At 41.1% G+C, this 17,437-nt stretch overlaps 1 long non-coding RNA gene across 1 annotated transcript; it reads left to right on the top strand.

Annotated features, from left to right (window-relative positions):
* Positions 1-16,439: 16,439 nt before the first annotated feature.
* On the top strand, positions 16,440-16,996 carry LOC111947141. The gene is made up of 2 exons (XR_002872960.1): positions 16,440-16,668; positions 16,747-16,996. It is a non-coding gene; the product is annotated as an uncharacterized LOC111947141 (long non-coding RNA).
* Positions 16,997-17,437: the final 441 nt, after the last annotated feature.

The following is a 17,437-nucleotide window of genomic DNA, read 5'->3' as shown; positions in this document are numbered from 1 at the left end:
TGACATGGTTTTTATGCTCAGGAAACACCTGGAAAAGTTTTGGAAATTAAAAATTTAAGTTTTTTCTGTAAAGTTTTGGAAAATGTAGTAAATGTAATACTTTGGATGCAAAAAACATAAAAAAAAATAAGATTTTAACATGAGATTCTAATGTAAATCGTGAAAGAAGTTCAACCTCACCATATTGTTATTAATATCACCGGTCTGTTTTGTTCTTCCTACTTTACATTAATTACATTACATAAATGTTAGGGAAGATTTAAATATTGACCAGTGTGATCTTTTTATGTATTTTTTTTTTGTAAGTCAATCCCAACGACAATATCAGGCTTCTATTGTGGGTCTGGTCAACTTTCTCAACTTTGATTTACATATTATTTGCTATAATTTATTTCTTATTTTTGCTTTAATTTAGCTATAAAAGTAAAGATTGGAAGTTTGTTTTGTTGAGAACTTCATAGATCCACTTCTTTGTTCAGTTTTGATCATTTCCTGCACAATAGCACCAGTTTAAATGAAAATCCCTTAAAATTAGGCTTTTTACAGCAAATAGTAGGTTCAATTAAAAATAGATTAATTAGATGAATTGATTACAGGTCATGATTAATTAATCACACAAAAATGTAATTGCATGACAGCAGTTGTATCAATATGTGTCTTGGTTTGATTTAGCGGCACTGATTAAGATAGTCTGACTGAAATGTGTTTTGACGATACATGGCCTCATTTATTCCTTCCTTCACATGGATCAGTCATCCTGGTCCCCTTGCTGAAAAACAGTTAGTGAAGGACATGGAAAAGTTATGGAAAACCATTTCTAAAAAGTGTCATAAATAAAGAATATTTACAGGAATGAAGAAACCAAATTCATTGGCTGTCTTAATGAATGGTGCTGTTACTTAAAATAACAATCTGAACATTTAATTTGTGCCAAAATTAATAAATTGTGTACATGACAGAATATTTAGATCTAGGTATTTTATATAAACTCTGTTAAAGTTTAGGTTTTCTATCTCCAAACATGGCAGATTTTGTGAAAAAGATGAGGCTGCCTCCAGCTGTCTGTGGAAGTCTGTTTTCTCAACTTTTTAAATGTTTGCATCTTCAAAGATTTACATAGTTTGCTATTCATCCGTTGGCACAAAAGCAAAATCTGTCTTTAGGAAAAAGAATTTGTAAAGACAGAGAATAGTTTTAGAAATGTTATCATGTTCATCCTAAACTATAAATACTACAAAGATATCTAAGTAGTGATGTACGGTGAGGCTCTGACTCTTTTAGAGTCAGATTTACATACATTCTATAAACCCAATATTTTTTCCAACTACTGATCATATCAGCATCTTTTTATAAACATAGGTTCATTTTGGGCCAAGGAACAACGTGAAATGTATAGTGACTCAGAATGTCTCCTAAAGACACCAAGGTGAAGGCCGCAGACTACAGCATAGACACAACAACATGTAGTATGCACATTCTATCACATGTGCACACACACACACAGAAGTCCCACACTAGTCTTATTTTTACATATAAAGTACAGAGCCAGGTTTATGCATTGCATCATTTTATCATTCTTTTTATCACGGTGTGTGTTTTTAAATGTAATTATTATGTTTTTATGTAACGCACTTTGAGTAGCTCGCGTTGTGAAAGTGCTATACAAATAAAGTTTGATTTGATTTGAAATAAGGACTACACAACTCTCCTCCTGTGGAAAATTCTCCATGACTTTAGTGTAAAAGTCCTCCTTATCTTCTTTTAGTTTTAAAAGTCTTTCAGTCTCACTGAAGGTGTCTGTGTCCAGCATTGGTCATTCATTATTTATTACTTCAGGATTTTGATTGAAAGTCTAATTAATTAATTAGCTACTACCTCCCTCACCCTGTGTCTATTCATTGCAGCTTTATGTCAGATCCAAACACTAAATAAACAAAACACAAATGTGAAATACCTACATGCAAAGTGAGGAAATATTCTAAAAATATCAGGGATATATAAAAGAAAAAAATAATAAAGCATTACATTATTAGCGTACAGGTATGGGGGGTTGACCTGTACAGGTGATGCAGATTTTTTTTGGTCCGCAGAGGGTCAGAGAGTGGAGCGGCTGACCTTAAGGTGAGCGCAGGTGTGTCTTCCAGTTCTCTTTAAGTTCTTGCTGCCACCTCAAGTTGTTGTTCACCTTTCGGTACATCCGATGGGTTTTACGCTGGATGTCCTTCCTGACACAACGTTGTATTTTCAAAGCACATGGAGACCCAGATAGGCAGCAACACGAAGGGTTTTGCTTTAAGGATCCATAATGAATTTATTTCATTGCACAGCCTTGCTGCCACCTCAAGGAATGTCGTAAAAATGGGTCATACCTTTCTTTGTCTAATTTCCTAATTTCCAACAGTCATGCTGTGAATAGAACTTATGGTACAGTTTGGGGTGGGGGGGGGTTGAAAAAAGAAAAAACTCCTTATGATGTGCCTGCGTCTCTCTAACTTCCATTGTACTAGCCCTTACGTATTGTGTACGCGTTCACCACAGCCTGCAGCATGAACATTTTTACTCCAATGCCTAATCTATGATCTTAATATTTAGTGGAAATATTAGTATACATCTCATATACATCTCATATACTGCTCATACTGCCGGAGCTGTGAGTCTTATCAAGAAAACTGGCAGGTGAGTGGGAGGTGGAACTATCAGTGAAGGTAAACCAGGAAGTGAGAAACTCCGCCCTGCTAATGCAGAGAGACAGACAAACAGGGAAAAGAGAGGGATGCTGACAGATCCACAGGTGCAATGAAAAACAAGCCAAAGAAAATAGGAATACAAGTACTGTTTTAAAGCTGTTTCACCTCCTGTGCCTTTTTCTGTACTTAAATAAAAAACATTCAAAATAGAAAATAACATTTTGGGTGGAGTGTGTGGAGTTGATTGATGTGAAACTCCTGCAGCTAGTGTGTGCTTCTGTGATGAAGCAACAGCACTAAAACAAGACACACTCGACTTTGCAGCCCAGATACCTGAAACTGGCACAGAGCTATAATTATTGCAGAGTATGTTGTGGAAATCATGCTCCCACTGTCCACTGTTGACTCAGAGCAGTTGTAACCAAATTGCAGCAGAGCAGGAGTTTCCCCTCTGTGCTGCAAAACTTTCACAAAGTATGTTGATGACAAGAACACAAAAATGAATGATGACATCATTTCATAGGACACTTGAAATATTTGTCGATACTAGAAAACTTCACTTTTATTACTATCCAATTGTTTTGTCTTCATGTGAAGTTAATATTATTTATATTTTGCTTGCCGCCGTTACATTGTGATAAGTCTGAGTGAAAATGTTAACGATCAGGTTAAAGGGCAATATAAGAGTAACTTTAGTGCAGCAGAAATATATTGGTACTTTATTGTAACTCATTTTTACAGAGGTTTAATTTTGTTTATTGAACTAAATTTAGTATCCTTAAAGTATGTACCTATTCGTTCATTTTTTAATTTGTATTCATTTATGTGAAGTGAATAGTACTGACATTTGTCTATGCGGGCAGCGGAGGAAAATAAATAAAATGTATTGACCGCGGTAGGCCGGTTGACCTCTTGTCCTTATGCAAGACACTGAACCCCACCTTCTGGTGGAAGGTTGGCACCAATGTTTGGCAGCGGAGCCGCCACCAGTACAAGTATACGCCATTTATAGCTAACTTTTTAAAGTCAGATGGCCAGTACTGGCCACCGCACATCTCAGAAGGCCTGTAACCTTTGTCTGAGTGATAAAAAAGCTATTAGATCAAAGGGAGACTGCAAATGTCTGAGGCAAATGTTTCTTTTTGTTGTTGTTCTTCCAAAAAATGGTATGCACCAAATAATCCAGTCTCAGATAAAAACCAAAGTGCATGCATCTGTGTAGATTTAAAATGAATAAAAGGAAGTTGTCAGAAAGTGAAAAGTTATTTCGTTTACCTCCCTTGAAGAAAAACATAAAAACAAAACAGGTACAGGGATTACCAACAAATCCAATCACTTCCAAAAAAGGGCAGAGATCCCTGAAGGCTGCATGCCGCTGCCGTCTGTAGCTATTGTTCCTTCATTGAGCAACTTCAGTCAATTGACCCAAAGCTGAACACGGACAAAAGCATATTTTTAGTAAAAGCTAAAGAATGACGTGACAAAAAGAAAATCAGCTTTGATTTGCTGTGAATCACAGATCCACTCAACACAGCTGTGCAGATGTGAGTCCAGCTGAACTACAGAATGGCTTGACAATTAGACTTCTCCAACTTTGGATTTGAAGATAATCTAAAAAAGAAAAAGGAAAACAGTTCTTAACTCAACAAGGGACAAAAGGACGTACTGAGAGAAACAGGCCCAGTATGGCAATCACAGGCATGGAGTGAGACTCTTACTCGTTCTTAAATCGGCGTTTCGTGGGTTTTATTCACTTGATGTGCAGTAGAACTGGTGGACGAGGAATTTATACATAAATCAATGATCAGACCGGTTTAACTGTAAATAAGCTCTTAAGTTAAAATTCTTTTCTGTTTTTTTGTTTGAACTAAGAAAACCTTTATTTCAAGTAATGATATTAGGTTCATTAAGCTCAAAAATCTTTATGAAGTAAAATGAAACAACATCCAACAAACTTGAGAGTTTACCCACAACTTTAAGGTCAAATTTTTGACTATTACATGAACTGAATAGAGTGTAAATTTAGAGCAGATATACAATTTTTGGCATCTTTATTTTTTCCATTTCTGATTCTCTGTTTGTTTGACTATATGCTTATAATCTATTTAAAGACAATTCATTCAGGAATATTTATTTGACTTGCTGAGAGTATCTACCGTTAAAAACGGCAATAAATCCGTTTTTTCCATATAGGTTTTTCTGCTTTTATATTTCTTGTCTGCAGCTGGAGAGGGTTCCATTTGTTCTGCTCTCATGAGGATCAACAATAAAATGGAGCACTTTTCTATACTCATTGTGTTTGTGGCAATCACAAAAGATCCCACAGAACTAATGTCATCTCTGCCAGCTGCAGTTAAAATGGATGAAGCTGGAATCACTTTGCAGTGTGGTAAGCCTGCTGGAGAAGCAATTAAATATATCAGTCAGTGATTCATTTGGTTGAAAACATTTATGTGTTATAATCTTTGCATAGTAGCACATCATCAGCCACACCTGCTTCTGCAGCTTTTGAAGTTTGCATCTGCGTCATCAGAGAGACTGGATCAGAACACACACAGCATACAGTCGGATTCGTTCAAAATGCACAGCTGCAGGGCTGCACACATGGGCGCCCCCACAAACATACACGCAGGGTTCTCAAGGGCCGCAGTGTCTGGCGGGTGTCCAGTGCTGAAGTGCCTCGGCTCAAGAGAACGGCAGGCCCTGTCCACAGCCCATCAATCAAAGCCTCCCCTCCCCTACACTTCCCTCATTCACCTCTATCCTTCTCTTTCAGCCTTTTTTCATCTCTTCTTCTTTGGTAACTCCCTCTGTTTACACCATTTCTCTTGTACAACCATTTTATCTCCTTCTTATTTTCTCCTTTTTTTTTGGTAAATCCCATATTTCATCCTTTTGACATGTTTCTAACGTTCTGCGTTTCTGTACACGCAGCCAGCCCCACCCCTTTAGCATCTTTAACTCCTTTTCACACCCCCACCCAGACCCATGTCCTATCAGTCGCTTTTTGTATCTCTTCTTCCTCGGCCTCTCATCTTTTCGCTCTGCTGATTGATGTGAGCAGACGTCTTCCATCAGTGTTTTATACATAATCCAAATAAGATATGCTTGTGCCTGCATTTCTGAAAGTCCTAGTCAGTCCCTGACACGATCTGCTGACAGATGATTCACATATACGCAGTTTTGTACATGTAAATGTGCAAAAATACACTTCAGAAGCACACACACACACTCACACCAGACTCTTATCAAAGGATTATTTTTACAAAGTTAGGGCAGACAAGACAAAATGCTGCATGTGGCTTTGGAAAAGAATACTTATGTGCAAGTGTGTGTGGAAGTGGAGGCGGGAGGGGTTAGAGTGTGTGTTGCAGTGTGTGCATTTATTAGGGACTGAGACCAAATGTGCATTTAAATGGCTGCGTTGAGTAATGCTGACACATCTCTTTCTTTCCTTGATGTCCCATCCATACCAATGCGGTGAAGCAGTGAGCATGTAAACCTTTATGGAGAAACATAATGAAAGCAATGATCCAATCTGGTCTTGTCTGCCCACTCGATGCTCCAGTGCTGGAACGAAAAACTAAAAAAAAGACGACTTAAAAAGGGTATGCTTTGCAGTTATTCTACATCCTTGTTTAAAGGAACATTTTATATATTACACTTGGAGTAAAAATAATGAATTTGCAGGCCCAGCACACCATTTACAATCATCATTTCATGATTAAAGCAGTGATGGAGCTGCAAAAAACAAACAAACAACAACATCATACAAAATTTTGTTTAGCATGACTGAAGCAGCTGATTCTTTTTAAAGCATTAACATTTTCTGTCCATTTTTATTTATGATGTATACCCCCAATGTGTTATCCTAGGCACTTTACCATTGGCAGTTGGGTCATTTAGACCCACTAGACCAGGGGTCGGCAACCCAAAATGTTGAAAGAGCCAAATTGAACGAAAAAAACAAAAAACAAATATGTCTACAGCCGCAAAATATTAAAAGCCCTATTTAAGCCTTATAATGAAGGCAACACATGCAATATGTATCTATATTAGCTATATTAGCCTACTATCAAAATAACTAAGTTGTTACAAATACATAATAAGCATTATTAACGATTAAATGTTTATTTGCCCTGCAGTGCATTCTGCGGAGAACGACGCATCACGTGACTGCTCTGTTGTGTTCTAAACAGACGACAAAGTAACGCAAAACGTCACCCCTGGACAGCCATCGGACTTTGTTGTGTAGCAGGAGATCAGAATATTCGCTTTCAACTTCATCAAGTGGTTAGTGCTCTTGCCTCACAGCAAGAAGGCCCCCGGTTCAAGTCCCGGCTGGGGGACATGAACCAGAACATCAATGGGGGACCTTTCTGTGTGGAGTTTGCATGTTCTCCCCGTGCATGCGTGGGGTTTCTCCGGGATCTCCGGCTTCCTCCCACTGTCCAAAAACATGCTTCATAGGTTGATTGGCAACTCTAAATTGACCATAGGTGTGAGTGTGAGAGTGAATGGACGTGTGATTGAGGATGTTCTACCCTGCGACAGACTGGCGACCAGTCCAGGGCATCCCTTGCCTACGCCCAAGTGGCCGGGATAGGCTCCGGCAACCCCGTGACCCCGAAAGGGAAAAACGGTCAAGAAGATGAATGAATGAATGAACTTCATCAAGCAATGCACAGAACTTACGGTGGTTCCATTTACATCAGCCACCTGTTTAACGGTCCGCTGAAAGTAAAAAAAAAAAAGCCCTGCTAGTAGAAACGTGCGTCGTAAGCTATGACGCAAATCTCCGTTGACAGAAATGTTGTAGTTTAATATTGAAATGACCCAGCCAGACCGTCACCTAAGCGGGATAGCAGCAGCCAAACCGAATATCAAGAGGCTTCTCTGAAGAGCTGTCCGTACCTCATACATCGCACAACCCCGGATATTCTCAGTGACATATCAATAGCACGAGAGGCTAACTCCCCTTCTCAATAACAAGTCCATTTAATTCAGCTCACACAAATAGCCCAAACAGCATGGACGTCTCTTCAATTCACAGCACTCTTCCTCAAGGTTTTACCCCAAAAGTCCCACTTCCCATGAGCCTTAGGGGCTGAAGGCGGGGCTAACCCCCAGGTAGGCCTGTTATCAGCAAGGGATTGTGGGACACGGTTTCCTGATCTAATTAGGGCTCAGCATGAGCGTTTCTGTTTGCCCACGTTTCTTTTTAAATGGCAGTTTTGTTGTTCCACCTTAGTTTAGTCTTCCTGTTATGTTTGTTTATTTTTGTTGAACCATGAGTGTGGAAGGGGGAGTGGTTGATAACTACTGTGCAATGTTCGATCTGTTGCGTGTTTGAAAGAAAGGTGGTCTTGTAATGTCAGAAAGGAGAGTATGCTCTCAGCTTCCCCCACTACCCCCTCCTTTCTGAGACTGTGCGGAGTCGTGCGAAGTCATGAACACGGAATGTTCTCCAGGGCAGCAGGTCGATTGACAGTTCAACTTGTAGATAGCTTGGCTCTCAGCTGCAAGTACCGTGCGTAGTGGTCGTTACAATTTTAATTCTACTAACTCTTACAGCTTTGGAATACGTTAAGAATATTTGTGTCTTGTTTTTCCTTCTACAGAAACCATATTAAAACAAAAAATATATTTCTCTCTCCCATCTCTCTACATTTTCAAACATTTTTGAAAATGCTCCATGGAGCCACTAGGGCAGCGCTAAAGAGCCGCATGCGTCTCCGGAGCCGCGGGTTGCCGACCCCTGCACTAGACAGTGCGCTGAACCTTTTTTCATCAATGATTTGTGATCTTCACTGGTGTCCATGGATTACATGAAATCTTTCCACCTTTATCCACCTTTGTCATGGTAGGGAGAACACGTCAATATAAAGGGTGGGCTCATCTAAGATAGCACAAGGGTTACATAGGTCATGGGCTAGTATTGAACATTTTAATTGCATTTTAGGCACAGGTCTCAAACTCCAGGCCGGAGTCCTACATGTTTTCCAACATCCTGCCATTGAAGCTCCTTATTGGCTAAACACAACTGATCAGGTAATCAGTAGCAAATGAGGCAGGATTTCCTAAAAAACAGCAGGATGTTGGGTCTCAATGCCTGGACTCTGAGTCTTATAATATATTTCAATGTTTTTGATTGCAAAACCTTAACTTGAAAAGTAGTTTGCTTAAAAATTAGATGATGGAATTGCTTGCTTCGGCAGCTCAACACAACAGCCGTTGTCTGAGCAACAGGAGTCATGTTTTGTTGTTTATTAAATATGTCCAAAGCTTTCCTTGTATCAGGAAAAAGCATAAACACCCCTTTTGAGTGAAACAGGTTTCTGTCAGAGAAATCTGAAACAGATCCACTGTGAAAGTAAATAAGTGGATTAAAACAATCAGAGCTAGGATTGTCTTAACATGGAATTTTTTTGCCTGTTCAGGTTTGACCAAAATTAAAAATGTAACTCATGAATACATGTTAGATGCCTGCAATGGACTCAAACTGTCCCGTGTATATCCAGCCTTTGATTGTTCATTAAAAGAAGTTTATGTGGTACCTGCTTAAGTGCTACTGAAGGTCTTAGTCACATGTAACGAGTGCGTTATTTTTGGGGTTATCCGGTCATAGAAAAGAGCAGCTGCATCTTAACCCTTGTGATATCTTAGATGACCCCTCCCTCACATTGACGTGTTCTCCCTACCATGACAAAGGTGGATAATGGTGGAAAGATTTCATGTAATCCATGGACTCCAGTGAAGATCACAAATCATTGCAGAAAAAAGGTTCAGAGCACTGTCTAGTGGGTCTAGATGACCCAACTCCCAACGTTAAAGTGTCTTGGATAGCACAAGGGTTAAGGGAAGCACAGGTGTTTCTTGTAGCTGCCTTGAGGCTCAAACGGCCACCTCAAGAGATATGAAAATGAAACGTACCATTTTCATGTGTGTTGTAGGCCTATCGTGAAGTATTCATAAGTATAATGTTAGTTACACATGCTAAATATGTAGGGGTGAAGCTGTTGTACAGTGCTGATGTTTTCCTAGTCAATGGTGGAGAGTGCTCTCCTCTATGCTGCTGTGTGCTGGGGCAATACCAATAAGAAGAACATCTGCAAGCTCAATAAGATCATCAAGTGGGCAAGCTTTGTGGTGGGACTGAAGCTGGATCTTGTGGAGGTGGTGGCGGAGCAGAAAATTCTGAGCAGGTTCAGGGCCATCATGAGGAATCCCTCACATCCCCTACATGAGGCCTTCACCAGCATATAATTCCTCATTCCCCCCTTCCTCATATAATCTCATATTAGGGTGAGGGGTGGGGGGTTTGGCCTGCGATGCACCTTGGGGGGAGGAGCTACTTGGCAGTGGTTGGTCCCCCTCCCATGGTTGCCATATGGAATGGGCCCCCCCTCTCTCGGTTTTATTTGCACCTTAGACACGAAGGGCAATTGGTAGGGGGGTTGCTTGGACATCACTGCCAGCAAGCAGCAGATGTCCTCTTAGCGCCCTAGCTGCCCATTTTAACTGCACCTTAGACATTTAGGGCCCCTTGGTGGGGAGGGTGATGGGACATCACTGTGAGTAATCAGGAGATGTCCTATCAGTGCCCTACCCGCCAATTTTAACTGCACCCCCTTAGTACACACACCCTTGACTCCTCCAAATGTACACTCCAACACACATATATGCACAAACACACACCCTCACAAACACACACACATGTATTTCACAAGGAAGGTGGGACCTCGGACCATCTGTCCCCTACCCCATCCCTGGTAGAGGGTACTGGGCCCTTGGCCACCGCAGCCGTGTTCCCTGGGTGCTGGAAGAGATATAGACCACGGATGTTAAAACACAAAAGCTCCTCACCAAGCATGGAGGGTTCCACCCCAAACCCAGCACCCTGAGACTGTATGCTAGCCGCAAGGAAGGAGGCTGAGTACTAGTGAGCGTAAAGCCACTATCCAGGATGAAACATCAAGATTGCATGAATACATCAAGCTCAAGGCCCCAACTGACAGTGTGCTCAGTGAATGTTTCAACCAATGGAGAGCAGAGGATACAGTGCTGGAGGACAGATCCTCATGGGAGGACAAACCCCTGCATGGGATGTACCACCGGACCATAACTGAAGTAGCTGATATCAAGAAGTCCTACCAATGGCTAGAAATCCAGCACATAACTGCAGGGTGTAAGGTGCTGGCATGGAGCGCCATAATCAAGTGGCTGGAATAATATACAGGAACATGTGAGCAGAATATGGACTGAAAACCCCAAGGTCAAAATGGGAAACAGAAAGTGGTAGAGAATGAGAGAGCAATGATTCTGTGGGACGTCCAGGTCCAGACTGATAGGATGGTAATGGGGAACCAACCAGACATTGTAGTAGTGGATAAAGAACAGAGGAAAGCCGTTGTGGTGGATGTGGCAGTGCCAAGCGATGGGAACATCAGGAAGAAGGAACATGAGAAACTGGAGAAATACCAGGGACTCAGAGAAGAACTGGCGAAAGCCTGTGGTAATTGTGGTGGTGGTGATTACCAATTACCACAGTGGTGTCTGTGGTAATTGAAGCACTCAGGACAGTAACCCCCAAGCTGGAGGAGTGGCTACAACAGATCCCTGGAAAGACCTCAGACCTTGTTAGTCCAGAAAAGAGCAGTGCAAAGAGCAGCTACGATACTACACAGAACACTTAAGCAGGACCGTCAAGCTCAGGTCCTCTGGTAGAGCTTGAGTTGAAAAAAGGAAAAATAAATATTTTGTAACATTCAGATTTGGCAGTAAAACACCAGAATGTAGCAGAGAATGGGTGGACATAATGAAAAAATGCAAAAACACAGAATATCCTATCCTGTAAAGAAATTAAAAAAGAAAATAGAATATCCGGCTCACTATAAAGGAGTGCTTTGTGGAAAAAAGGGTTCCCATTAAGAAAAAGGGTCTCAGTAAGAACAGATAGAGCACTAGTAATGACAGGATGTCACTCAGGATTCCTTGCCTACTGCAAGGCTGACCCAGACTTTCCTAAATGTTTGACCTATCGTTGATTTGACCGTGTTATTACATCTGTTATTAACTCCATGTATGCAAAGGCCAAGCAACACCAGAGTTTCAAACTTTTCCTGGAGGAATGTTCTGCTGAACATGCTGACCTCCTCCTTCCCACTGAGGTCAGATGGCTCAGCAGAGACAAGGTTCTGCAGCACTTTCTCTCTTTGTACAGTGAAATCAAGGATGCCTTGGAAATGAGGGGAGAGGATACCACTGTACTGACACTGAGTGGCTGTTGGATCTGGCTTTCTTGGCAGATGTGACTAAAAAATGAACAACCTGAACCAACAATTACAAGGTAGAGACAAAGAATATGTAACATGATCAGTGCAGTGAAGGCATTCAAAATAAAGTTCAATTTATACATTCAGCGACAAAAAAAAAAAAAAAAAATGTCAGCATTTCCCCCCCATTTCAAAGATGGTGGAAGGCCATCCATGGCAGAAAAAGTTTTTAATGTACACATTGTTGTATGCTGTCCAAGCTGATAAGAGTTTTTAAACTGATTCTGTGACTTTGAGAAACTGGGTGACATTTATTGTGAACATCAGTGAGTTTTCAGGACAGACGATTGACCTGTTTTCTGTTGATCCTGTGGAAATGGAGATGGAAGTCATAAATCTCCAAAAGGACGTTCAGCTAGAATCTCAGCAGAATTATGAGCACTTCTGGAGTTTAGTGCAGCTAGAGAATTATAAAACTCTGCTCTGAAAATGGCAGCTTTATTTGGGTCAACATACTGTATCTTTGTGAATCTGCCTCTTTTGACATGAAGGTCCTTAAGTCAAAGTTCAGAACCAGACTGACAGATTGGAATTTAAATAACTCAATCCGTGTAAACCTCAGAGGATACACTCCAGCGTCCAGATCAGTGCTCTCAGTCATTGACTCAGACTGGGTTTCTGGTTGAATCTTTGCAGCGCCAGGATTCATACTGACAGAATCTTACATGAAAGTTCTGAAAGTCTTCAGCACAATACGTGTTTTGTTTTAACTTTACTGTTTTGGGTTGTTCCGTATGTAAATTGGAAGTGTGAATAAATGTTACCAAACATAAGTAGTTCTCTGACTGTTTTATTATGGAAAAGTACCTCAGAGTATATGAGGTTGGAGACCCCTGCTGTAACCCTTGTGCTATCCTAGGCACTTTAACGTTGGGAGTTGGGTCATCTAGACCCACTAGACAGTGCGCTGAACCTTTTTTCTTCAATGATTTGTGAACCTCACTGGTGTCCATGGATTACATGAAATCTTTCCACCTGTATCCACCTTTGTCATGGTAGGGAGAACATGTCAATGTAAGGGTGGGGTCATCTAAGATATCACAAGGGTTAAACACTCACCAAGACCATCAACGTCACCCCCAATCCAAACTCTGTTGTTCCTTAAATGGACAATTGAACAGAACCATGTTGTACAAACATTGTTTTGTTAGGTCAACGTACATTTTTTAAGCACACATTTTAGTACAATGAAATGTAAACGGCTGATTAAAAAAAGAAAAGAAAAAAGAAAAACATGAACGCTCCACCACCCCAAAGCACCATGTAAAGAAAATAAAACAAAACAAAGTAGAAGGGATCTGATACCAAACTGTACATACATTAATTTAAAGAGGAAAGTCAGACTTTATAGAGGTCAACGGTATATTGCTCTCTTCAGAAACTTCGCAGCCGTCATTCACGGAACTTCAAAACTGTGTACCTTTAGGTTTGCTTGTCCAAAACCTAACATGAAACTAAAATCTATCAGAGAGCAAAACAAAAAAAGGAGATATTTTAAAACTGTTACCTGCAGACCTTGTTTACATTGTCAATTTATGCGGTCTTTCTTGTTGTTTCTTTTTACATACATGCCTGTGCTACTTGCGTTTTGTCGGAAACACCCACTGAAATCATCTTCATAGAGGCACATTTGCTGGTGTGAAATTGATGACTGTTGCTTGGCAAAAAAGCAGGATGAGGGGGATGATGTGAAAATATTTGTTGGTCTGGCAAAAATTAAGAAACATACATGTTCCACCCACATGATGTGCCAGTGGCAAGATAGTGTTAAGATAGCTTAACAACTGGAAACAAAATGAAGAGAAAGTGACGAGAAGCAAACAAAAGTTGTTTTAGTGTAAAATATGAGCGCGTGAAAAGACACCACTTTGTATATTTAGTGATTCCTGTACTACAGAGGAAGCAGGCATGGCAACTTTCTTAACAGTTATAGAGCAAAACAAATGTGTCTTTAGTTGTTTTAATGACAAATGTTCATACATTCATGGTCTAATATTATTTAACATGATCATTAATAAATTTAGCAATGGAATATAAACAGGTAGTAACCAAATAAATCACCTTATAACCAGGTAACTCTGGTTTATTCAGTTTGTTCTGCAGACAAATAAGCCTAGGGTGCAAACTGTGCTAACAATTTGAACAAGCTTTTGCGTAGCTTAGCAGAGACAAAGAAGCATTTTTATCTTCATCGAGTTGAGGATATCGGTGGTGGAGACAGTGAGATATATTTACAGCTCCCATTTAGTTAATGAGAAAAATTGTTCCACCCAAAGCCTTAAAAGTTCTTTGAAAAACAGTTTAACGATTAAACTGGTGGATATTTCTGGGTGTCTGACTTTAAAAGTAGAACACAACCTTGTTTACAAAGACAGAGTTATGTACACATACACACTGGTTAAAAAAAAAAAACCACACACTCCAAGGGAGCACATAAATCACAGAGCCCAACTCTCAAGATCCGAGCTTTACCATTGTTTACTCGCATATCTGTGGCAGGTCACTTTTTCTTTGCTCTCTTTCTTTCCCCTTCTGTTTATTGCCAAAATCCTTTTAAAGTGGGACTTAAGTACTGGTTTCAAACAAAAGAAGGGCCTGTTTTCTTTACAAGCAGACCTCACCAATCAGAAATAGGCCTGCCATAACCCTGTCATTGGTAAATGAAACCTCAATAAAATGATAATGACAAACTTTTAGGTTGGTTTAGTTATTTAGATATACAAGTTGTGGAGTCAGAGAAGGTATCAAATTGGTGAATTTCTCCTCTGCAAGATGAATAAAATTCAATTTAAAATGCTCTTTGGTGGTGTGGCAACGGGACTTAATGGGGTCTTTACAGTGAGGCAAATAAGTATTTGAACATCCTGTGATTCTGTAAGTTCCCCCACTTCAAAATCATGGAGGGGTCTGACATTTTCATCTTAGGTGCATGTCCACGACAATGTTTCCTTTAGTTTTACACCAGGTTTACAAACACTGCAGGAGGGATTTCGGGCCTCTCCTCCAAACAGATCTTCTCTGGATCAGTCAGGTTTCTGGGCTGTCTATGAAAAACACAGAGTTTGAGCTTCCTCCAAAGTTATTCTATTGAGTTGAGGTCTGGAGACTGGTTAGGCCCCTCTAGAACCTTGATATGCTTTTTAATGAGCCACTGCTTGGCTCTCCTGGCTGTGTGCTTTAGGTCATGTGGAAGACCCTGCCACGACCCCTTTTCAATGCTCTAACTAAGGGAAGGTCATGCACTCCTCAATACAGGGGAGTTATCCTGTCCCATGTGCAGAAAAACAGCCCCATAGCATGATGTTATCACTGCCATGCTTCCCAGTACAGATGGTGTTCTTGGGACGGTACTCATCATTCTTCTTCTAAACACGGCAAGGGGGAATTAAGACCAAAAGCTTCTATTTATGTCTCATTGGATCACCTGTGAATCTTCTGGATCATTCAAATGATCATTGGCTAACTTTAGCTGGACCCGGACATGTGCTGGTTTAAAAGGGAAGCTGCCATGCATGATTTCAAACCATAGCGTCTTAGTTGATTACCAACAGTAACCTTGGAAATGGTGGTCCTAGCTCTTTTCAGGTCATTGACCAGCTCCTTCAGTGTAGTTCTGGGCTGACCTTTTTTAGGATCATTGAGACCCCACGAAGTGAAATTTTGCATGGAACCCCAGTCTGAGGGAGAATGAAAGTCATGTTTAGTTTCTATCCTTCTCTAAGAGTTGCTTCAACAGTAGATCTTTCTTCACAAAGCTGCTTGGCAATTACCCTTTGGCCCTTTAAAGCCTTGTGGAGGTCTACAGTCTGGTGCCTTTGGACAGCTCTTTGGTCTTAGCCACGTTAGTAGTTGAAGTCCTACTGATTGTATGTTGTGGACAGATGTCTAAATGCAGCTAACTACCTCAAGCAGGTGCTACTAATTTAGGATAGGTGGAGTGGAGGTGGACTATGTAAAGGTAGACCAACAGGTCTTTGAGGGTCAGCGTTCTAGCTGATAGACAGGGGTTCAAATACTTATTTGGAGCAGGAGCATACAATTAAAATATTTAAAAAAATCATGCAATGTGGTTTCCAGATTTTTTTTAGATGACGTCTCTCACCGTGGGCATGCACGTAAGATGAAAATGTCAGACCCCTTCATGATTTCTAAGTAGGGGAACTTCCAAAATGACAGGGTGTTCAAATACTTATTTGCCTCACTGTAAGTTGATTGACAGCAGCGGTCCAGATTAAAATGAGACAACTATGTATTCAGGGACTTTTAAAACAACAATTTGAACAGGAATTACAAATAATGAAAACCCAGCAAATCAGCAATTTAACAAAATTGATAAAGTAGAAACACATGACTAAGAAAATCAGGTCAAAAGCTAAGGAGAAGTAAATCTGCAACCTTCTAAAGATCTCTTCACTGACTACGAAAAACAAGAAAAAACTGAGGAAAAAAACTTTCACAGGAAAGCTTCTAATATATATCACAATATCCAGGATCAGAGTGTCATGGTGCCTCTGTCAGACTCCTCCCCCTCCCCTCTCTGCTTGGCTCCTGACTCATCACAGCTGCGTCCACTCACCTCATCAGCCGCCTGCCTTCTTAAGGGGATCCAGGACCAGTCTCCAGTGCCAGATCGTTGCTCCTCTATGGTGCTTAGTATGGTCACCTCGCTCACAGCTACTGCTGTCAAGCTCTCGCCTAAGTCTCTGTTCTCCGTCTGTCCACAGGAATCCGTTACTACGAGTGGGCGCCTGAGTCATCTTCGCTTCTGGAACCAAGCCTCAGAATTCTCCCGGTCACACCACGAGCCTCTGCCGACTCAAGCCGCACCAACCGCCGCCGATTCAAGCTAATCCACCAGTGACGCCACGGGCTGCAGACACATTCAATCATCTTCGTGGGAATCTCTCGGACGTGACTACTCCACCCAAACATCTACAAAACCTAGAACCGAACATTAAAACTCATAACCCATCATCTACTCGCCTGTGTATTCTTCCGGTTTCCAGCGTTTGGGTCTGTTTTCCCGCTAGCCATGACAGAACGATCTGGCCAAACTCCTGACCCAGCTGATCCGGAAGGGTTGAGACTCGCCGTAACCCAACAGGGAATAATGCTCGGACGCCAAGCTGATGCCCTTTCGCAGATGGCTGCTGCTCAACAGAACCTTTTTCTTCGCCTGGACGGTATGGCACAAAAGCTTCATGAACTAACCGGACAATCTTCTCACGCCACAGCCGCTACCCCCCATACCTCCGGCAACGGCCCGGAAACTTCCGCATCCGGGTCCTCCGCCGCTTCCGAAAACTTCCGTCTGCAACCGGAACCATTCTTGGGTGACGTCGAAGCTTGCAGAGGTTTTGTGCTGCAATGTCAACTAATTTTTCAACAAGCTCCTAGATATTACCAATCTGACCT

The sequence above is a fragment of the Oryzias latipes genome, chromosome 1, assembly GCF_002234675.1.
Source record: "Oryzias latipes chromosome 1, ASM223467v1".
NCBI classification, from domain to species: Eukaryota; Metazoa; Chordata; class Actinopteri; order Beloniformes; family Adrianichthyidae; genus Oryzias; species Oryzias latipes.
This window is presented reverse-complemented; position numbering and strand designations above follow the sequence as displayed.